This window comes from Pongo abelii, chromosome X, assembly GCF_028885655.2.
Source record: "Pongo abelii isolate AG06213 chromosome X, NHGRI_mPonAbe1-v2.0_pri, whole genome shotgun sequence".
Classification (NCBI taxonomy): domain Eukaryota; kingdom Metazoa; phylum Chordata; class Mammalia; order Primates; family Hominidae; genus Pongo; species Pongo abelii.
In genome coordinates, this window is record NC_072008.2 from 117,347,003 (window position 1) to 117,371,016 (window position 24,014).

Consider the following 24,014-nt stretch of genomic DNA (forward strand, 5'->3'; position numbering starts at 1 on the left):
TCCAAAGCTCTTATATTTCAGTTACCATGTTCATTCCTTGAACATGGTAATTGATGTGCAAGACAATGACGAAATCCATGAAATCATCTGCTCTGACTGTGTTCTCCAGGTTCTCTTACTTCCTAACATAGAAGGGGCACACAGAAGATTTTCAGCCACAAAAGTTGAAACAATGAAGCCTTTTTTGGTTATCCTTTAGTTACCCAGAAAAATAAATTAATCAGAACTTTTCTCTCAGCCACCAAGAGTTCTGGTAACCTGTGTTTTCCCTCTGAGAAGCTTTTCTGCCGGTGTCCTTTATGCTTGTCAGCGACAAGAAGCAAGACTAGGGGTAAGAGTGGGAGTAGCTGGAGTCTGGACTTAGTGGGCTGCAGAGTAGTTGACAATCATGTTTTCTTATTAGGTGTCAGGAACGACTTTGGCCATTTATGAAATATAAGTGACCCCAGGGAATGCTTAGCAGTTCTTTAAAAAAGATTTAGATTAAAATTCCTGCATTGCCATTTTACAAAAGAGAGTAGAGGAAAGGGAAAGATCAAGCTAAGTTTGACCTCCTCACCTTGTGATTCCGACCTTCGAGGGTCTCTGGTGACAGTACTATGCCTTCCTTGTGCATAGCTGGCACTCAATTTTTTTGAGTACTGGCTTCAATACTTCTTGCCTAAGAAGAAAATAAAAAGCAAAATTATATGATGAAATATGGATGAACCCAAAAAAGAAAGAAAGAGAAGGAGAGGGAGAGAGAGAACAAACAAAACCCAGAGAGGTCACAGGGTCTATCTTTTACATCTAAGGAAGTAGAAGCTTAAGCGAGCTCAGGCAGAACTGGCCATGTGATGTTTTTAAAAGTCCATATAAGGAAATTTCATGCTGTAGCTTGTCAGTACTGCCAATTCTGCTCATGAATTTTCTATTCTGTTTGACACTTCTGTTTTCTGGAGTTATAAAAGGAGGAGTGTTACTTCTTAATAAACTTCCTCTTCCACAGCGGGATGGAAAGGAACCATAGCTGAAAACAGGAGTTTTTAAGTGTGGCAGAGCAAGCCCAGAAACCGGGGTTTTCAGCCTAGGTTATCTTCTAACTAGCAGTGTGTCCTTGGGCAAATAGTCCTTCTATGGCATTTTTTTTTTAATCTGGAAAATTAAAGAAGGTCAGAGTATAAAATCTCTAAATTCTCTTCCACTAACACAGATATGTGTTGCTTTTTTTTTTTTCAACTTTTATTTTGGATTTGGGGACTACATGTGCATGTTTGTTACAAGGATGTATTGCATGATGCTGAGGTTTGGAATACAGTACGATTGAACCCATCATCCAAGTAGTGAACACAGTAACCAAGAGGTAGGTTTTCAACCTTTCTCTCCGCCCTTATTGTCCCGTGTCTATTGTTCCCGTCTTTATGTCCATATGTACCCACTGTATATTTGGTTCTTGAAATGTTTGTGCCAAAGCACCCTGGAATTTGATTCTCAAGCAACTAATGCTGCCATCTTGTGGTCAAAACAAGTTTGTCTTTTTGTTCTAAAGATGGCTCTCCAGCTAAGACACAAATGATGCTGTGCATTCATTCAGTACATTATCATCTATGTATGTATGTATATCTATCTATATCTATCTATCTATGTATATGTGTCATCTATCTGTTTATCCATGTCTCTATCATCTGTTCATTATCTATGTATCTATCATCTATTTAGCTATCCTATTTTTTAATTTTTTATTGAAGTATAACATACATATAGAAAATTGCACCATTAATAAGGATGCTAAATTTTCACAGACTAAGCATATATGGCACCCAGATCATGAAACAGAACATTACCAGATCCCACAAGCCCTCTTTGCCCCTTTTTAGTCACTGCTCCACACCCCCAACCCAAACTCACAGTGAATTTCACAAATGTAACATTGTGCAAAAGAAGGCCAGATATAAAAGTTAGTACCCGCCCCCTGCCTTGGGTTACCACTATCCCAGTTACTAACAGCATAGATTTATTTTGCTTGTGTTTGTACTTTATAGAAATTGAGTTATTCTCTATGTATTCTTTTGCATCTAGTTCTTTTTGCTCAACATTATGTTTATAAAATGTATCCATATTGTTGCATATAGTTGTAGATCATTCTTGTTGCTGTAGAGTATTCCTCAAGAGCCTCTTAAAAATTGGTCTGTGGTGGTTGGGCGTGGTGGCTCACAACTGCACCCCCAGCACTTTGGAAGGCCTAGGTGGGTGGATCACTTGAGGTCAGGAGTTCAAGACCAGCCTAGTAAACATGGTGAAACCCCACCTCTACTTAAAAACACAAAAATTAGCTGGTTGTGGTAGCGTGCACCTGTAATCCCAGCTACTCGGAAGGCTGAGGCAGGAGAATCGCTTGAACCTGGGAAGTGGAGGTTGCAGTGAGGTGAGATTGCGCCACTGCACTCCAGCCTGGGTGACAGAGCAAGACTCCATTTCAAAAAAAAAAAATATTGGTATGTGATTAAATTAAATTTTATTTTTTTCAGTATGAAAGTCATGTTTTGTGCATGGTAGGAAAGTTTTTTAAAAAGTAACTTATAACCCTCTTCCCAAAGGTAGATCAACCATCATTAATATTTTGGTGTTTTTCGTCTCGATATTGTTTCGATACCTTTTTTCCAGCATTTAAGATAGTTGTATATAGAATTGTATATATAAATTTTGTTATCTTAATAGTAGAATGTAAACATATCACTGTTATTAAACATCCTCACGGATGTCATTTTTAATTTATTTTAATTTTTGGAAGTCATTTTAAATAAATAACATTCGCTTACATTTGGGGTGCTCAGAATATTTTTTCTTTGTTTTACTATGAGCAAACTCAGTGAACATCCTTGACCACAAAATGTTTTCTGTTCTTTGGGTTGTTTCTTTTTAATACAACTTCAAAATTTTAATGAAAGTACTAAAAGTAGAACTTTGGGGTCAAAGCCTTTAGAAACAGAAGACAGCTTCAGTTTGTGCCTACCATGCAGTCAGTGATAAGACACTGGGGGAGAAACTGGCACATACTGAGTTCCTAGTATATGTAGCAGACATTGTACAAGAGGCTTTACGGACATTCTCTCATTTAATTCCCTGAAAAACTGTATGAGGTACATATAATCTGCTTTTTTGGAGAGAGAAAAATCAGAACTCGGACAGGTTAAGTAACTCATCCGAAGGTGCACAAGGAGTAAAATGGCAGAACCGAGATTTGGACTCATCTGTCAGGCTACAAAGCTTGTGCTCTTTCGACTACACCACACTGCCCCCCAGAGTGCAGTTTGAATGATGCAACGGAAATAGACCCTCTTCTCCAATTAATCATCTCCACGGGCCTGTCACAGTTCCTAATAAACTGTACATGTTATCTGGGCAGGGCAAAATTCTGTTTTTCTCAGCCATTACATTAAAGCAAGAGTATCAGAGTGGTTTTGATCTTCTAGCAAGGCCTAAGAATAAAAATTGGGCCCCAAGAGAGTGTGAGCAGTGTTTGCCTGAGAAGAGGAAGAAGCTGTTTCCCAACTATGTTCATACTTCTTGAATTTTCTCTACAGTGAGATGGAAGTTGCCTTTTTTTTCTCTTGTTTCCCTTCTATTAATACATCTGAGTGCTCAGTCTTCCCTGCCCCATCCCTCTGACCTTTCCCCAACTTGAATGTTGTAGTAGCCAGCTGGTGCACTACTAAATTTCTCTATCTCTCCTTTCTGCGAAAACTAAAGCCTCATGGCTGGGTTTTTGGATACCCTTCTTGGTCATTCCAGTTCTTTCTAGTTCCACTATTCCTTCCTCCTCCTCACCTCCTGCCAAGTACATCTTTATTTCTCCAGATTCCATCTTCTTATCTGCTACTACTATTACTACTACTACCTGCCCCCCACCAACAACCAATCTCCCAAATTATCTGCAGTTACTTTGGGAAGCAGAGGGTAGAGTCCTGAGAGAAGGAAATGAGAGAGGAAAAAAAATGTCAGCTAGGGCCGGGCGCGGTGGCTCACGCCTGTAATCCTAGCACTTCGGGAGGCCGAGTCGGGTGGATTGCCTGAGCTCAGGAGTTCAAGACCAGCCAGAGCAACATGACGAAACGCCGTCTCTACTAAAATACAAAAAATTAGCCAGGTGTGGTGGCACACACCTGTAGTCCCAGCTACTCAAGAGGCTGAGGCACACAAATTGCTTGAATCTGGGAGGCAGAGGTTGCAGTGAGTCGAGATCATGCCACTACACTCCAGCCTGGGCAACAGAGTGAGACTCTGTCTCAAAAAAAAAAAAAAAAAAAGTCAGCTCAACTCAGTTGCTGCATGTTAGATAAATATCAGGCAGCTGGAGTACAGCATGAGCACTTGAAATGACTACCGTGAACACAAATGCCAGCCTGCTGCACCCTGCCTTAGGTATGAGACATGAAAGAGATGTCAGTATGTCCTTCCTTGTTCTGAATTGCCCAACAAGCAAAGCCTTTACCAGATAGCTGTACTTCCCTCTCCACCAAACTGACACCAAACTAAAACTCTCCCTGCAACATCCTCACCCAGATGCTAAAGTTTGTACCAAGTTTGGGAAGCTAATGAGCATCAAACTCCTATTATTTTAAAAAATGATGCTGGAACAATGATATATCCATATACAGAAATAAACAAGCAATACATCTCAACCCTTTTCTCGTAACATATATTAATACAAAAATTAACTTAAAATTGATTATAGACCTAAATGTAGGTGTTAAACTATAAAAGTCTTATAGGAAAACCTAGGAAACATGATAAACATAACTCTTTATTACCTAGAGTTAGTCAACGGTTTCTTAGATATGACAATGAAAGCATACGCAACAAAAGAAGAAAGTAGAAAAACTGGACTTCATCAAAATGTGTTTGGTACAACAACAAATTAGACAGCCTAAATAAAATGGATAAATTCTGAGAAACACACAAATTACCTAAACAGACTCAGAAAGAAACAGAAAATCTGAACAGACCTATAACAACTACAAAGTTTGAATCAATAGTTAAAAAAAAAAAAAAAAAAAAACTCCCAAAAAGAAAAGTCCAGGACGAGATGGTTTCACTGGTGAAATCTACTAAACATATAAAGAAGAATTAATACCAATTTTTCTCAAACTCTCCCAAGAAACAGAAGAAAAGGGAATATTCTATGAAGTCAGTTTTACCTTGATACCAAAGCCACATGAAGGCATCACATGAAAAGAAAACTACAACTATCTCATGTGAATATAGGTATAAACATTCTCAATAAAATTCTATCAAACTGAATTCAATGGCATATGAAAAGGACTATACATCATGAGCAAGTGGGATTTATCCCAGGAACAAAAGGATTGTTTAGTATAAGAAAATTAATCAATGTAACATATTACATTAAAAGAAATAAGGAAAAAAACACATGATAATTTCAATTAAGGCAGGAAAAACATTTGACAAAGTCCAGCCACCCTTTCTTGATAAAAACTTTCAACAAATTAAGAGTAGAAGAGAACTTCCTCAGCATGTTAAAGGGCATTTATGAAAAACCCACAGCTAGCAACCTCCTCAATGATGAAAGACTGAAAATAGTCTCTTAAAATCAGGAGCAAGACAAAGATGCCTGCTTTTACCACTGTTATTCAACATTGTACTAGAAGTTCTAGTCAGATAAATTAGGCAAGAAAATAAATAAAAGGCATCCAAATTGGAAAGGAAAAAGTAAAACTATCTCTATTTGCAGATGACATGATCCTATATATAGAAAATCTGAAAGAATCCACCAAAAAACCTACAAGAGCTGTAAACAGATTCAGTAAAGTTACAGGTTAAAACATCTACCAACAAACAAACAAAAAATTAGTTGTATTTCTATACACCGGCAATGAAAAGGAAGTTAAGAAAACAATTTTACTTACAATAGCATTAAAAGAATAAAATTTTTAGAAATGAATTTAATCAAGGAAATGAAAGACTTGTACACTGAAAACTATAAAACAATACTAGAATAAATTAAACACCTAATAAAATGGAAACACATCCTGTTTTCAAGGATTGGAAAACTTAATATTGTTAAGATGGCAATACTACCCGAAGGAATCTACAGATTCAATGCAATCTCTATCAAAATTCCAATGGCCTTTTCATAGAAATGGAAAAGCAAATTTTAAAATTAGTATGGAATTGCAAGGGGCCCCAAATACCCAAAACAATTTTGAAAAAGTAGGACAAAGGTAGAGGATACACACTTCCCTATTTATTGGGCCATCTAAAGACATGAAATACTGATATATGCTACAATGTAAAAGAACCTTGAAAACATTACAGTAAGTGAAAGAAACCAGATATAAAAAGTCACATATTGTATCATTCCATTTATCTGAATTGTCAAGAATAGGTAATCCATAAAGACAGAATAAAGAATGGTAGATGCCAGGGGCTAGAGGAAAGGAGGAGTGGAGAACAACTGCTTAATGGGTACAGTGTTTCCTTTGGAGATGATAAAAATATTTTGTTACCAGAGGTTGTGGTTACCCAACATTTTAAATGCACTAAATGCCACTGAATTGTTCACTTTAAAATGATTAATTTTATGTTATGTGACTTTCACCTCAATAAAAAAAGGTAAAACTTTTGTGCTTCAAAGAATACCATCAAGACAGTGAAAATACAAGCCACAGAGTGGGAGAAATATTTGCAAATCATATATCTGATAAGGAAATTACGTCCAAAGTAATGAAGTTTTATAGCTCAACAATAAAAAAACAAATAACCCAATTAAAAATGGGCAAAGTATTTACAAGACAGTTCTTCAAAGAATATATGCAAATGTCCAATAAGCGCATGAAAAGATGTTCAACATCAGTAGTCATTAGGGAAATGCAAGTCAAAACCACAAGATACAGTTTCACACCACTAGGATAGCTATAATCAAACAAACAAAACAGAAAATAGCCAGCATTGACAAGGATGTGGAGAAATTAAACCCTTATACATTGTTGGTAGAAATGTAAAATGGTTCAGCCTCTTTGGAAAATAGTTTGGCAGTTCCTCAAAAAGTTATGCATAGAGTTACAAGTGACCTAGCAATTCTACTCTTAGCTATATACCCAAGAGAAATGAAACCACATGTTCACAAAAAAGTGTAATTATACATAAGTGATCATAGCAGCATTATTTGTAGTAGCCCCGAAGTGGAAACAACCCAAATGTTTATTAAATGATGAATGGATAGACAAAATGTGATATATCCATAAATGGAATATTATTTACCTTTTAAGATACAGTTCAAGTCTGTAAAGTATTTTCTAATTCTTCCTCACTCTGACTCTAGGAATCATTGATCACCCCCTCCTTCATGCTCCCACAGTACTCCACACATGTGTCTATAATGTTTTGCTGCACTTTTAAGAAGTGAAACTATCTACCGCCACACAGTCTTATGCTTAAATCAACATGATTTTACTATTCTACTGTCTTCGTCAACATAACTCTACTATTCCAGGAAACTTTTGCTTAGAAAATTGAAAGTTGCAAATCAACTTTATTGTACATTCCAGGGACTTACTGAAAAAACGATCAACTCATCAGGAACATCAAGCAATAGTTATAAGCAAGGACTCTTTGAACTCCACTCCTCAAAATCCTTATGTGCTGGATCTATCAGTCTTAAGCTACTGTGTCATGATTCTTAATCAATTATAACAATGCCCTCTTCCCATTGAAAGACCTGCCTTAAATTAGACTTCAAAACTCATAAATATCCCAAATTCACCCTGACCGTGTGTAGATACTACTAAAGTCTGTTGAGGTAGTGCTACTCCTTACTGCAAAGAGAATAAACTCAGCTTTGTTTCATCAACAGTTTGTTTTGGTGATATTTTGGAGTAATAAGAAATCAATATTATTTACATATTTATATCTCTCTATTAGATTTCTAGTTCCTTTAGAGCACAGACTATGTCCACTTCATCTTTTCATTCTCCATATCTAGCCTAACCCCTGGAATATTATAAAAATTTCAAGCAAGAATGATATTGAATGAAAAAATGTTGAGTGGGCCTGGAAGATGCCAAAACACTTAGGAAACTATTGAAGTAAAACAGACTTAAAAGGATGAAGGCTTAGATGAGGGCGGCCCACATGGAGAAGAGAGTGAAAGAGATTTAGAAGGTAGAATTAATGAGACCACATAACAAAATGTGGTGCATAAAGCAGAGAAAATAATTAAAACTGACTTTGGGGTTTCTGTCTTGGGTGACTGGGTAGATATAATCAGTAACTCTTTTAATATGGATAATTAATTTGGGACGAATAACAAGTATTAAGGCAAGATAACGAAGTCAACTTGGACATTTAAGTCAAATTCAATAGTATTTTCATACTTGTATATTGCCATTCTGACTAAAGCACAATTGCCATTCTGACTAAAGCACACTGAACTTGGAGTCAAGAATACTGGTTTCTGGTCCTGGTTTGACTGCTTTTAGGCACTTTATCATTATGTCTGTGCTTAGCTCTCTCATCTTTAAAATGAGACTATGTGATCTCCGAGTATCATTTCTACTCTGATAGTCTTGTATAGAATGATGATACAGACCATGTCTCATATTTACTGTGAATCAGGTATACAGGAGAACAACAGAGGGCATCCTCATATCAAAGGTAGCCTCAGAATTTTAAAAAGCAGTTCAAAGAATGGATCAGCATTCTCAGGCTGTAATGGATCTTTAAAAACAATCTTATCTTTGTATAAAATTTTGTAAAATTAACAAAATAAATTTACATAAAGGTTTTAAAATATATGACTTGTCCTCACCGTAATTATGTAATCTGGGCAGGAGCCAGATTATCCCACTTTATGGATGAAGAAATAAGCTCTGAGAGGCTAGCGAGGTTTCCATGTTCCCTGCCAGGTGTTCATTTGAAGAAGATCTGAGAAGAGCATTTCCATAGCTGCCACTATGGGGGAAACAAATGACAAACACATAGACAACTGAATGTAGGATACAATGTCAGAGAGAGACAAGTGCTAGAAAAAAATATAAATCAAGGTAAGGCCATAAAAAGTGACTTTTTGTTTGGAAAGGGGAGGACTTTCATTTTAGATAACATTGTCACTGAAAGCCTTTCTGGGAAAGTGACATTTGTGCAGAGGCCTGATTAAGGAAGGAAAGAAGTCATGTGAAAGTTTGAGGAAAGCATTCCAGGTAGAGGAAGTAGTGAAAAGGCTCTGAGGCAGGAATGAGTTTGATGGCTTGAAGGTAAAAAAAAAAAAGAAGACCAATTATGTCTGGAATAGCATGAGTAAGGGTGAGTCTAGTGGGGTATGGTAAGCGGTTTGGATTCTATTCCATGATGGGAAGTCAATGAAGGGTTTTAAGCAGAAGAGTGACAAGATCTATGTATTTTAATCATCACTCTGTTTTGTGGAAAACTTGACTGAGGGTCACATGAGTGGATGATCAGTTAGAAAGAGAGTTAGGAAGACTCATTAGGCGGCTACTGCAGTAAACCTGGAAAGAAGAGATGTTGGCATAACTAAGGTGAGAGTGGTGGAAGTGGAAGGAGATAGTTAGATTTGTGATATGTTTGAAAGATAAGACTGTCAAAACTTGTTAATGGGTCAGATGAGGAGTAGGACATAAAGAGAGGAACCAATGGTGATTCCTAGATTTGGGGCTTAAAAACACTTGGCAAAGCAAATAAGAATAGGGGTAGGGTTTTTGGGAGTGGTGAGGTGGGAATCAAAGGTCTTCACTACATCTCCATGAATATACTAAAAACTATTGAATTGTACACTGTAAATGGGTGAATTGTATGGTATATGTATGACCTATATCTCAATAAAGCCATTGCCAAAAAATGAGTATTTGTTAGACCTATTAGATGCTTCTTAGCCATTTAGTAAGCAGTTGAATATGTAAGTCTAAAGTTCAAGGAAGAGGTTGAAGCTGGAGATATAAACTTGGAAGTCGTCAGCACGTTGATAGCATTTGTTCTTAGTTATCTACTGCTCTGTTAAAAGATACCCTAAGATGTAGTAGCTTAAAGTGACAATAAATTATTATTTCTCATGATTTTGTGCATTTCTTGTAACTTGTGTAACTGCAATTATCTGGAAGCTCAGCTACAGCTGGTACACGCATATCTGGGGCCTTGGTGCTGGCTGTCATCTGGGGTGCCCCAGTTCTCCTTCATGTGGCATCTCTTTCTCTCCATATGGTCTCTTATCATTTACTTATGTACCACAAGCTTCATACATGGGACTTGGCTCCCAAGAAAGCAAAAGCAGAAGCTGCTAGGCCTCTTAATGCTTAGTCTCAGAATTGGCACCTTCTAATTTCACTGCATTTTAGCATGTTCTATGGTTCAAAGCAAGTTACAAGGCCAGCCCAGATTTAAGGAGGAGGAGAAATGGAGTTCACCACCTGCCAGGAGGAACAAAGTGCACATACGACAATGGGAGGAGTTGTTGGTGGCCATCTTTGTAGATGATGCATCATAATATTTAAAGTCATAAGATTGCAAAAACAAGCAATGGGAAAAGGATTCCCTATTCAATAAATGGTGCTGGGATGACTGGCTAGCCATATGCAGAATATTAAAACTGGCCCCCCTCCTTACACCACATATGAAAATTAACTCAAGATGGAGTAAAAACTTAAATGTAAAACCCAAAACTCTAAAAACGCTGAAGACAACCTAGGCAATACAATTTAGGGCATAGGCACAGGCAAAGATTTTATGATGAAGAGGCCAAAAGCAATTGCAACAAAAGGAAAAATTGACAAATGGGATCTAATTAAATTTAAGCACTTTTGAACAGCAAAAGAAACTATCAACAGAGTAAACAGACAACATACAGAATGGGAGAAAACTTTTGAAAACTATGCATCTGAAAAAGGTGTAATATCCAGCATCTATAAGGAACTTAAGCAAATTTACAAGAGAAAAACAACCTCATTAAAAAGTGGGCCAAGGACATAAACAGACACTTTTCAAAAGAAGATATATATGCACCAACAGGCATGTGAAAAAAGTTCACTATCACTGATTATTAGAGAAACGCAAATCAAAATCACAATAAGATACCATCTAATACCAGTCAGAATGACTACCATCAAAAAGTCATAAAATAGCAGATGCTGGCGAGGTTGTGGAGAAAAAAAGAGTGCTTAAACACTGTTGGTGGGAGGTGAATTGGTTTAACCATTGTGGAAGACACTGTGGTGATTCCTCAAAGACCTAAATACAGATACCCTAAATCATGATACCCAGAAATCCCATTATTGGGTATATACCCAAACAAATTTAAATTGTTCTGTTATAAAGATACATGCACACATATGTTCATTGCAGCACTATTCACAATAGCAAAGACATGGAATCAACCTAAATGCCCATCAATGATAGACTGAATAAAGAAAACATGGTACATATACATCATGGAATACTATGCAGCCATAAGAAAGAACGAGATCATGTCCTTTGCAGAGGCATGGATGGAGCTGGAGGCCACTAGCCTTAGCAAACTAATGCAGGAACAGAAAACCAAATCTTCTCACCTATAAGTGGGAGCTAAATGATGAGAACACATAGACACACAGAGGGGAGAACACGCACACTGAGTTCTATCAGAGGAAGGAGGGTGGGAGGAGGGAGAGGAACAGGAAAAATAACTAATGGGTACTAGGCTTAATACCTGGGTGATGAAATAATCTGTACAACAAACCCCCATGACACAAGTTTACCAATGTAGCAAACCAGCACATGTACCCCTAAACTTGAAATAAAACTTTTAAAAATAAAAAAATAAATAGTCACGAGATTGGATGAGATTACTAAGGGAGTAAGTATAGAGAAACATAATTTCTGAGAATTGAGGTCTAGAACAGCCAAATGATGAAGAGGAACCAGCAAAGGAGACTGAGAAGTAGTAATCTATGAGGTGTAGACCAGGAGGTAGACCTAGGTTCAAGTCCTGGCTCTCTACTTGCTAGCTGTTTTACCTTGAATACCTACTAGACCCTGGGTAAATTTCTTAACTTTGCTAAGCCTCAGCTTCCTCATCTATAAAATGAAGATAGTGATAGTACCTACTTTTATATCCCTTTTCTTTATCACAAGGTAGGGAAAGAATAAATACATAAATTTTATAAAGTAAAATTGCCCTTTGGATCTAACACAAGGAATCCATTGGTGACTTTGGAAAGTGAGTGTTGGGAGCAGAAGATAAAATGGCTGAAAGATGAATAGGAGCTTCTTTCCAGAAGGTTGTCTGTAAAGGAAAAATAAAGGCAGGGGCTAGAGTGGAACAAAGTGCCGATTGTGAAGTTTTTTGAAAAGATAGTAGATATTTGAACATGGTTACAATGCCAATGAGAAGAATCTAGTAGAAAATTAGTGGCTGAAATTACCAAAAAAAAAAAGAGACTAGATCAGCAATGGGACATGGTTCCCAGCGTATGACAGGAATGGGATTCATGTAGGTGTAGGATGATTAAATCTGGGCAGGAGTCAGGATTCCTCTCCTGTCAAATTAGGATGCAAAGAGATAACAGAGGAATACAGATACAGATACACTTGTAGGCAGTATCAATTTTCTTAGTGACTAGGATAAGAGATGGTCTGTGATAGAGAGAGGATGGTAGTGAGGCAGAGATTAACAAAGGTTAAAAGGTGATGAATAAAAGAGACTGCTGAGGAGGTGGGACACATCAAAGGGTGTTTCTGTGTTGAGTCAGTTAAATTTGAAGATCACATGGCATCAGTGGGCATACTGATGTGGCTATCTCAAGCAGAGCTCTACAGTCCTGTGGAAGGACCAGAGGTGGCAGGTGAGGCGGAATTATCTGGGGTTGGGTTTCATAGAGTAGAAGCTTTGCTAATTTAAATGCTGCCTTTTAGAAAGACTGAGAATGAGAATTCAGGTAGGAAGTCTGTGCTGAGCTTAAATTCTTATTTTTATTAATAACATGTGACCTAGAAATATCCAGGAGCTGATGGCGAGAGAACTCAAAATTTCTGAGCACCTATCCATGTACCAAGGCCACAGGATACATATGAGCATTTTCTCACTGTAAGCCTCACAACCACCATGATAGGCAGGTAAAATTAACTTTGTTTTACAAAGGAAAATCTTCAAGGCTCAGAGAGGTTAAGGAACTTGCCTGAGCCTGGTTTTCTTGTTGTGCTTCCTTCAGAATGTGAAGGCAGACTGATTATTGATGGGGCAAAGTGCACATTGGGGTGTGATTAGCTTTATGACATTATTTTGAATCTCCACACATACTCTGTGTTTGGTGTTCCTTTAGGAAATAACTGAGAAGAGGCCAATCAGCCTCTCTCTGAATGAGGAGAATGTGGTCATTTATAATTCGTCTTTTAAGATGCCAGTATTACTGCTGAGACTCCATACAGCTTTCTCATTTTCATATTTTCTTGTAGAAAACTACCTCTTCTTTTTGCCAGCTCTAGTCCAGACTCTGTATTTTCAAACCTCGTTTTAATGATTCCTTCAATTCCTTTTACGAAATGGTCTCTCTTAAATTTCCCTTTGACTAGGGTCAGGATGAAATTCCTTACTGGTACATCTGGTTAATGATGTCACTGTTTCCTTTTCTTGCCAGTTTCCTGACATAATTACAAAGGAAACCTCTCACATTTTAGGGGTAGAGAAACCAAGAAATGTCAGCCATGGCCAGGTTTGTGGGATAGTTGCTAATGCTAGGTCTCAGGTGTGCATGGTCAAGCAACTGAAAAATCCGGAGTTAACTTCCTGCTGGAGCATCCCTTCATCTTTAATGCAGAGTGTTGGTCAAAATAGGTTAACACCTGTATTGACCTGCATTAACTAATTAGAATGGGCAATGGCTTAGTCCTGGAGCAGAGTTTCCAAAGCCACTTGCTGAGCCATGCCCTAACTCTTTAGTTGCTGGATCATGGAAAATATAGAGCCGGGTCAGAGGGGATGGGCCAACCAGGGGCTGAAGTGGGGATCTTGGAGCAGTAGCTACTTACCAACCAGTACGAAAAGGATTTCAAGAATTGAACAACTGGAACAGCCTTACTGGGACACACCAGCTGAATGTCAGCACTGTCTTAGTGGCTATAAATGCTGTCTAGAGGTGCTTATAATCAGAAATACTGCCTAGGAATGTGTGTGGTCAGAAGGCAAGCAGGCTTATGCTTTCCTCCTGAAAACTCAAAGACATGAAAACATTTTTAACATATTATTTTTTTCCTTTTACACATCATGAGGACATTAGTGATGACGTGGCCGTTTGCTCAGAAGTGTTCATTGTTACCTTATATCCATTCTACTCTTCTTCCAAAGTAAAAGAATTATTGGCTGGACACATGACCACCTAGGCAAAGAGCACATTCTGCAGCCTTTCTTGCAGCTAGTTCTGGTCATATGATTAAGCTATTGCCAATGGGATGCAGCTGGAAGTGATATGAAGCACCCCCTGATCACACTCTTAAAGGAAGAGAATATCTCCTGCTTCCTTTACCCCACTGCTTGGTTTTCAGCCATTGTAGAGAACCATTTTGATCCCCATGGACAAAGGAAATATCCTGAGATTGGTTGAACCACAGGATATGAAACATCTGTATCCCTAGACAGCCTCATGCAGCCATGCAGCCCTAGATTGCTTACCTCCAGACTGTAATGCGAGAGGGAAATCAACTTCTACTTGTTTAAGCCATTGTCAATTTAGGTCTCTGTTACAAACAGCCAAAATTATATCCAAATATAGGAGGGTTTTATGGGTTTATCTTCTTGCTATGATTTTTGACTCACCTAAGTCTCATATATGTGCAGTTGACCCTTGACATGAGGTTGAACTGCATGGGTCTATTTATCTGTGGAATTTTTTCAACAAAAATTATCCTGAGTGTTCCTGCCTCTCCTGCCTCCCCTTCCACCTTGTCTGCCTCTTCTGTCTCTGCCATCCCTGAGACAGCAAGAACAACCCCTCCTCTTTCTCCTTCTCCTCAGCCTATTCAATAACAAGACAAAGAGGATGAAGACCTTTATGATGATCCACTTCTACTTAATGGATAGTAAATATACTTTCTCTTCCTTATGATTTTCTTAGTAACATTTTCTTTTCTGTAGCTTACTTTATTGTAAGAATACAGTATATAACACATAAAATATATGCATTAGTTGACTGTTTATGTTATCAGTAAGGCTTCCAGTCAAGAGCAGGCTATTCACAGTTAAGTTTTGGGGGAGTCAAAAGTTATACATGGATTTTGGCTGTGCAGGGAGTTGGCACCCCTAACCCTTGTGTTGTTCAAGGGTCAACTGTATATGTATTAATATTTTTTTCTCATTACCAAGTTAAGGACAAGCGATGCTAGAAGGGCACAATTACTGAGGTCTGAAATTTATTTAAGGTCCATTGTGCCCTCCTATTGAATGATGGTAAGGAGACCAATTCCTTTTTAACTTAATATCATTCTCCAAGTGAACATTAGGTACTCTTGGAGGTTGTATTAATCATTTAAATGAACTCAAATGCCTCTTTTGGATTAGGAAACTGATATTAATGTACCACTCTGGAAATGGAATGAAATAGACCTTGACCTTACTTTCCATAGTTTACAGTTCAAGCAGGGATAGATTTATATTCCCCTTGAGCCTTAATATTCCCAAGAAAAGAAGTTAATATGACACAACACATGGAGCAGTGGGAGAGGAAGGGACCACCTGTTTAGCCAGCTGGGCTAACTCCACCTGATTGGCTGAGTTAGCCCTGGGGTAAGAGATAAAACAATTGGAATGGAATGACTGTTTGCTCAAATTGGGCAGTAGGATTAGTGATTCTGTACATTCAATAGTTACCTGATACCTGTTAGGCTTAATGCTTACTTTGCTGCAGAGAAGCTGCCTGCTCCCTAAGATAGTCTGTCATAAGTCACACATGGCAGAACTGAATGAAACTCATTTTTTCAGACAATGAATATTTCGGTGGTATTTTGCCTCAAACAGACACAATACTACAGAGCAAGAGCTGTGTACTCTCTCATGATAGAATTTAAGCTGCAGTTTGAGTTGTTTATCAAGAGTTGATTGCAAGGTTCCAGCCAGGAATGATGATTTTATCAGCCAAGTCTAGAGTATCATAGGGCAAGAACTTGGCCCCCAAGTGGCCAATACAAACATTTTCCAATTCCTTTAACATTTATGGAGCACTTATATACATATAATCTCATTTAATGCTCAGAGCGATCCTGTAATCCCCCTCTTGCAGATGATGAAATTGAGGCTTGGAATGTTTAAACAACCTCAAAACTACCTTTAGCTAGTATTGTGAGAGAGCCAAGACTTGAACCCAGGCCTGTCTTCCTCCAAAGCACAGGCTGAAAGTTTAGTTCTGTGCCTGAAGTTAATTTGTGAAGGACATGAGATGGGACAGACCTGCTTCCATAGGCTGATTCACCTTTCGAGCCCTGAAACTTGGAGTCAAGAAGTCAATTGGAGACCTGTTTTCACATAAACATCCAGTTTCTCATTATTCTTGGGATCTGGGTGGTAGTTGTTGAGGATGATATTTTAGCTTTATTGTGGATACTGACCTGCTGTGAAAAGTCCAAAAATCCAGCAGCCCATGGAGAGGTTGAAGAGATGCCAAGTTTCTGAGTAATCCACAACTTAGATCATCAGCTAGCCTAGAAAGAAAGATGATTGTATCTCTAGTTGTTTGGAGCTCATCCTGGGGAAAGAGATATCTGATTAATGGAAATTTTATTCCAGGAAACAGCTTTACTTATATTCTCAGCACTTGCTTATATGATTCCCAGAAAGTGTTATTTTCACTTTAAAGTAATCTTCAGGGTCTTTAATGATCTTTTCAGCACTGCTCTGTAATTCCCCACACTCTTATCTGAAAGTAACAACAGGAAACCTAGTTTTAACATCAACTCTAAACATCAAGAGAGGAAGGAAAACGAGCCTATTAATTTTGCTTTTTTTGTTTTAAGGCAAGAGCTTCTGCTCATCCAGGATGGAATCAAAACCCTGGCCTAGGGAACTTGTGCTTCATTGGTGATTTGGGGCCTAGGGACAGAAGGGTCCAAGGTGAGTAGTCCAAACCTCTTTCCTCTGGGTCCTAATGAGAAAGATCTGTTGTTTGGGTGCTTAGCTCAGCCTAGTTATTTAACAAAAATAACAGAGAAGAAAAAGGTCCCTGAGGGAGGCAAGACGGAGTCTGTGAAAGAGCCTAAGTTTCTAAGACAAGCCTCTGGGGCAACAATCAACTCCTACGTATATCCATCTTCCAACACACATGCCAAGCCAAGCCTGATGAGAAATACACAGCCCTGTCAGTCAGTACCACAGAATCATTAAACCAGGGAGGAAATTATAAACACTAATATTTAAACTAAACAACAACGGTCATTCATTAATCAAACAAACATTTATTGAGTGCTATTCTAGTTGTTCTTTAACCATAACGTACATCAGAAATTCTTTTCCCAGCCTGTCTCCTGTCATGCAATGGCTGCCTATTATCAACCTTCCTGAACATGGTTGCTATGTAGTTAGAATTCATTAAAAGTCTGGGATTGGCTTCCTTATATTATTGGTTTGTTTTTTGTATCAATTAAGATGTTCTTTGCTATAAATAACGGAAAACTCAACTCAAACTGACTTAAACAATAAGGTAGTGCATTTGTTTCCTATTGCTACTGTAACAAATTACCACAAACCTTAAGACTTAAAACAACACAAATTTGTTATCTTACAGCTCCAGAGGTCATAAATCTTAAATAAATCTTTCCGGAGTAAAATCAAGGTGTTGGCAGAGCTGCCTTCCCTCAGGAGGCTTTAGGGAAAATTCCACTCCCTTCCATTTTCAGCTTCTAGAGGCTTCCCACAATCCTTGGCTCATGGACATGTATCACTCTGACCTCTGCTTTCATTGTTACAGCTCTCTGTGACTCTTGACTCTACTGCTTTCCTGTTATGAAGACTTTTGTAATTTGATTGGGCCCTCCAAGATAATCTTAATGTAGCAGGATCCTTAACTTAATCATATCTTCAAAGTCCCTTTTGTCATATAAGAGAATACATTCATAGATTTCAAAGATTGGGACATGAACATCTTTGGTGGGCCATTATTCTGTCTACCATATGTAGTTTACTGGATTACATATTGGGGTTCCAAAGTTAGAGGAGACGTTGTAGTTGATTGATTCAAAAATTTAAAACTATCATCAAGGACAACTCAACACCAAACAACTGTATTTTAAAAATGGACAAAATTTAGCTGGGCATGGTGGCATGTCCCTGTAGTCTTAGCTATTCAGGAGGCTGAGGTAGGATGATCCCTTGAGCCAAGGAGTCTCAGGATGCAGTGACCTATGATTGTGACATTGCACTACAGCCTGGTGACAGAGTGAGACCCTGTCTCTAATAACGTAAAACATAACATAACATTAAAGAACAGGAAAGAGTATCTAAATGATCAAAGAACTTGAATAAACATTTCTCAAAAAATATACACATAACCAATAAACACATGATAAGATGCTCAACATCACTAGTCATTAGGAAAATGCACATCAAAGCCGTAATGAGATACCACCTCACAACCATTAGGATGGCCAGTATTAAAAATAGGAAAAAAAAAACAAAACAGAAAATAACAAGAGTTGGCAAGGATGCAGACAAATTGGAACCCTTGTGCATTCTTGGCTGGCATATAAAATTGTACAGCCACTGTGGAAAATGCTATGATGATTCCTTTAAAAATTAAAAATAGAATTATCATATTACCCAGCAACTCCACTTCCTTGTATATACTTCTAAAGAATCGCAGCCGGGCGCGATGGCTCATGCCTGTAATCCCAGCACTTTGGGAAGCCAAGGTGGGCGGATCACAAGGTCAGGAGATCGAGACCATCCTGGCTAACACGGTGAAACCCCGTCTCTACTAAAAATACAAAAAATTAGCCAGGCGTGGTGTCAGGCGCCTGTAATCCCAGCTACTTGGGAGGCTGAGGCAAGGCAGGAGAATGGCATGAACCTGGGAGGCAGAGCTTGCAGTGAGCCAAGATGGTGCCACTGCACTCCAGCCTGGGCAACACAGCGAGACTCCATCTCAAAAAAAAAAAAAAGAATCACAAACAAGGACTCGAACAGATATTTTTACATATATGTTCATAGCAGCATTATTCACAATAGCCAAAAGGTGGAAGCAACCCAAATATCCATCAACAGATGAAGGGATAAATAAAATATTGTATATTCATAAAATGGAATGTTATTTAGCCTTAAAAAGGAAGGACATTTTGACACACACTACATCATGAATGAACCTTGAAGACAGTGTACTAAATAAAATAAGCCAACAACAAAAGGACAAATATTGTATGATTTCTTACCTTTTTTTTTTTTGAGACAGAGTTTCACTTTTGTCTCCCAGGCTGGAGTGCAATAGTGTGATCTCAGCTCACTGCAACCTCTGCCTCCTGGGTTCAAGCAATTCTTCTGCCTCAGCCTTTCAAGTAGCTGGGATTACAGGTGTGCGCCACCACGCTCAGCTAATTTTTTTGTATTATCAGTAGAGACCGGGTTTCACCATGTTGGCCAGGCTGGTCTTGAACTCCTGACCTCAGGTGATCTACCCACCTCAGCCTCCCAAATTCTGGGATTACAGGCATGAGCCATCATGCCTGGCCCGATTTCTTTTATATGAAGTGCATAGTGTGTCAAATTCATAAAAACAGAAAGCAAAGTGGTGGTTGCCAGAGGCTAGGGGAGTCAGAAATATCAGTTATTATTTAATGAGGACAGAATTTCAGTTGAGGAAGATAAAGTTCTGGAGATGTATGGTAGTGATGGTTGCACAACAATATGGATGTACTTAATACCACTAAACTGTACACTTAAAAATGGTTAAGATGATACATTTTATGTTCTGTGTATTTTACCAATTAAAAAAAAGCCATCAAGGACCCAGATTCTTTTTTTTTTTTTTTGACAGGGTCTCACTCTGTCACCCAGTCTGGAGTGCTGTGGTGTGATCATTGCTCACTTTTGCCTAGATCTCCAGGGCTCAAACAATCCTCCCACCTCGGCCTCCCAAGAAGCTGGAACTACAGGCATGGGCCACAGCACCCGGTTAATTTCCTTTTTAATTTATTTTTTTGGCTGCATAAATGTCTTCTTTTGAGAAGTGTCTGTTCATATCCTTCGAAAAAATGCTCATCATCACTGGCCATCAGAGAAATGCAAATCAAAACCACAATGAGATACCATCTCACACCAGTTAGAATGGCGATCATTAAAAAGTCAGGAAACAACAGGTGCTGGAGAGGATGTGGAAAAATAGGAACACTTTTACACTGTTGGTGGGACTGTAAACTAGTTTAACCATTGTGGAAGTCAGTGTGGCGATTCCTCAGGGATGTACAACTAGAAATACCATTTGACCCAGCCATCCATTACTGGGTATATACCCAAAGGATTATAAATCATGCTGCAATAAAGACACATGCACACGTATGTTTATTGCGGCACCATTCACAATAGCAAAGACTTGGAACCAACCCAAATGTCCAACAATGATAGACTGGATTAAGAAAATGTGGCACATATACACCATGGAATACTATGCAGCCATAAAAAATGATGAGTTCATGTCCTTTGTAGGGACACGGATGAAGCTGGAAACCATCATTCTCAGCAAACTATTGCAAGGACAAAAAACCAAACACTGCATGTTCTCAGTCATAGGTAGGAATTGAACAATGAGAACACAAGGACACAGGAAAGGGAACATCACACACCGGGGACTGTCGTGGGGTGGGGAGAGGGGGGAGGGATAGCATTAGGAGATATACCTAATGCTAAATGATGAGTTAATGGGTGCAGCACACCAACATGGCACATGTATACATATGTAACAAACCTGCACGTTGTGCACATGCACCCTAAAACTTAAAGTATAATAAATAATAAATAAATAAATAAATAAAAATAAAAATTTTATTTTTTTGTAGACAGTCTCACTATGTTGCCCAGGCTGGTCTCGAACTTCTGGGGCCAAGTGATCCTCCTGCCTCAGCCTCCCAAAGTGTTAGGATTACAGGCGTGAGCTACTGCACCTGGTCCAGATTCTTTTTTTGTCACTATACTCTGTTATCTAGAGCATTCACTGCTTTCTAAAGCTAGAATCTCCTCGTGGTCATGATAGACCTATCAACAACAAGCAGAGCCGTATGTTTTCTTGGTTACAGCCAAGGGAAGAGCCTTTCTCCTAAAACCAAAGACAGTTCCCCCAAAGCTTCCAATACACCTTTCCTTGAGTTTCAGGCAGGTTGAGTATCTGAACCATAGCTGGTAAATGAGATAAATTTATCCTCAGACCAATCAGGCTCACCCTTTGAGCTGAAATCAATTCTTCAACTTGCATTGCTGCAATTCAATAGGAGAGGAAGAAAATGAGTCCTAGGGAGTCAACCACAATGTCCACTACTTCCAATTTACAATTTGTGGAGCAACCTCAACTCAAGTGCACAGACTAGGATACAAAACCTCTGTGCAAAATTCAAGCTATCCTTCCAGTTCCTTTACAGCTGTTTCACTCGAGCGCCTGCAACACTTCTCTGCATTTCAGTTCTGATGCCTCTTCAGATCTCATCCTATTGCAACAGGAAAGGCCACATCTACTCACTCAGTAGAGAAGGCATCAGAAGAGGCCACATTTACATTTGCTTCCATATGTAAATGTGGATGTGCCTGGGAAGTGCTTTGAAAATAGGAATTCCTGGAGCTAACCCAAGAAGTGCTGAATCAGAACCTTAAATAAAAATTGTTATTTCTCTTAATGAATTTGCATCTTAAGAGGTTTCCTAGGTAATTCTGATATTGATCCATGGAATATGCTTAGAGAAGCTTTGGCCTTATCTTTACTAAGAATTGTCCTCAGTGCTATGAGTAGAGTAATAAAGACGATATGGGTCACACTGTTGAGGAGTTCACAGTCTGTTTGAGAGAACAGTCACTTAAATAATTATAGCAAGGCCAAATAGGTGCTGTAGTAGAGATATGAATAGAATTCTATGAGGCTGATACTGCCACAGGGAGTCAGAAAAAGTTTCACAGAGTTTTTGGCTATAGTGAGGTAACATTACAGGGATGCATCTACATTGAAAAGACAAAAAGAGAGGAAGAATTTTAATAATTCAGACTACCAAGAAGACTTAGTGAGTGCAGAATTATGTGAGCATGAGACAGCAGAAATGCATTTGTGATTCTCCCACGGGACCTTAGTTCCTTACTTTTGCAGTTTTAGCATCTCACTGCACTGCTCTGAATATGATTCTAGTGCTTAATGATATATATTTTTACCTACATATTTATGTACAAAGTTGTATCATGTACTTTGAGGTGTTTAATACATTTTTCAGAGTAGTTATGACTATATGTAGTTATATATTATATCGCTGCCTCTAACCTGCATCCCTCATCCCCATCCTTACCTCATCCTGGCACCTTAAACAATGATTTTAGAGAAGGAGTGGAAGTTTTCTGGGTGGAAAAGTAGACAGAGAGATTCCAGGCAGAGGAACCAAAATTGTCAGTGCAACACATTTAGGGTATAGCCAACCAGAAGTTCAGCAAGGCTCTCAGAGGACATATGAAGTAATATGGCAGGAGAGGAGATCAGGCTGTTCAGGTAGTCAGGTTAGTAAAGAAAATGTTAAGGACTTTGTCCTTTAAACAGATGAAAATGAGAGCCAATGAAGGGGTTTAAATAAGTGAATGACAAGAGCAGATGTGTGTTATAGAGACATCATTTATTGGCCAGGTGGTGGCTACTCTGAAGCAAGAGAGACAAAACCTCTGAGAGCTCAGAAAAGCTCAGTTCAGTTCCATTTTGGGAAGGCTCTTGGCGTAATAAAAAATACAGAAATGATAGAATAAGTTAAAAACAGTATGAACTATTCAACAATGATTATATTTAACAAATTAACAGTTCAAATACACACATTAATTCATTGACTATTTCTGTGATCTCATATAGAGATGTTGTTAATCTAGGTAGAAGCCTAGGCCACTCTGCATCCCCAAACTGATTTTATTTCCAGATTTCATCATGTTCTAAAATCTTGAGCAAGCAATTTAATCTCTCTGTGCATTAGTTTTCTGATAATGGGAATAATAACTACTTTGTAAGGATGGAGTGAGATAACAGGTGTACAGTGTCTAGCACTCTTGGGTGCTCAGCAGGTGTTAATATTTCTTCACAATCTTTAAATATAATAGGCCTGTGCCCATGTGCACTCACACAGGAGTACCCATACACACCAACACATGCACTTGGATTCTGATAATGCTGCCCTGGGGCCAAAGTTGGAGAGGGGGTAATTCCACTATGCCATCCCAGTGCCTCTCCCTTCTTCTGTGTTCAACTCACCTCCCTGAAGAGTGAGTATACCCACTACCTCAGATATCTTCCCATTAAAGCTTTCTGCCTGCACATTCACCTCAGTATGGATGAGTTATGCCATTAACTTATTTCCTCACCCATGAGTGTTTGCATAGCAATATTTATCTGTGATTATAGAAAAATGGCGTTTTTCTACTAAAGATATTTCAGGTATCCATTAATCTAAGCCAGAATTTCTTCAGAAGTAAGGAGGACTTTCACATTGCTCCTGATGTTACATCCAGGAGGTTATTTAGCCTCATACTTTTGAGTTTCTCTGCTTAAAGATAAGCAGTCCCTTTGGGCTCCTTGTTTTTTTCTGGAGCATAGAGATTTGTAACAGTGACAATTCCCTAGCTGAACAACAGTAATAACTTACAGTGCTGCCAATGGGCTTCCTGGGTTCCTGTTAGCTTTGCAGAGTCAACTCGTTGAGTTGACTGAGATCTGGCACTTAGAAGCTCTGTAGAGTGATTTCAGAATACAGCATCAGCTAAATGGGTCCCTGGGCCTGAGCCAACCTCCCAGAGCTCTAGTTCCAAGAGTTACTGTTTGAAGGATGCTGGCACTTAG

General features: G+C 38.6%; 1 long non-coding RNA gene across 1 annotated transcript; it reads right to left on the bottom strand.

Annotated features, from left to right (window-relative positions):
- Positions 1 to 564: 564 nt before the first annotated feature.
- On the bottom strand, positions 565 to 16,708 carry LOC129052862 (uncharacterized). Its single transcript, XR_008517982.2, has 3 exons — positions 16,579 to 16,708; positions 8,807 to 8,949; positions 565 to 661 (listed from the first exon to the last, which is right to left on the bottom strand). It is a non-coding gene; the product is annotated as an uncharacterized LOC129052862 (long non-coding RNA).
- Positions 16,709 to 24,014: the final 7,306 nt, after the last annotated feature.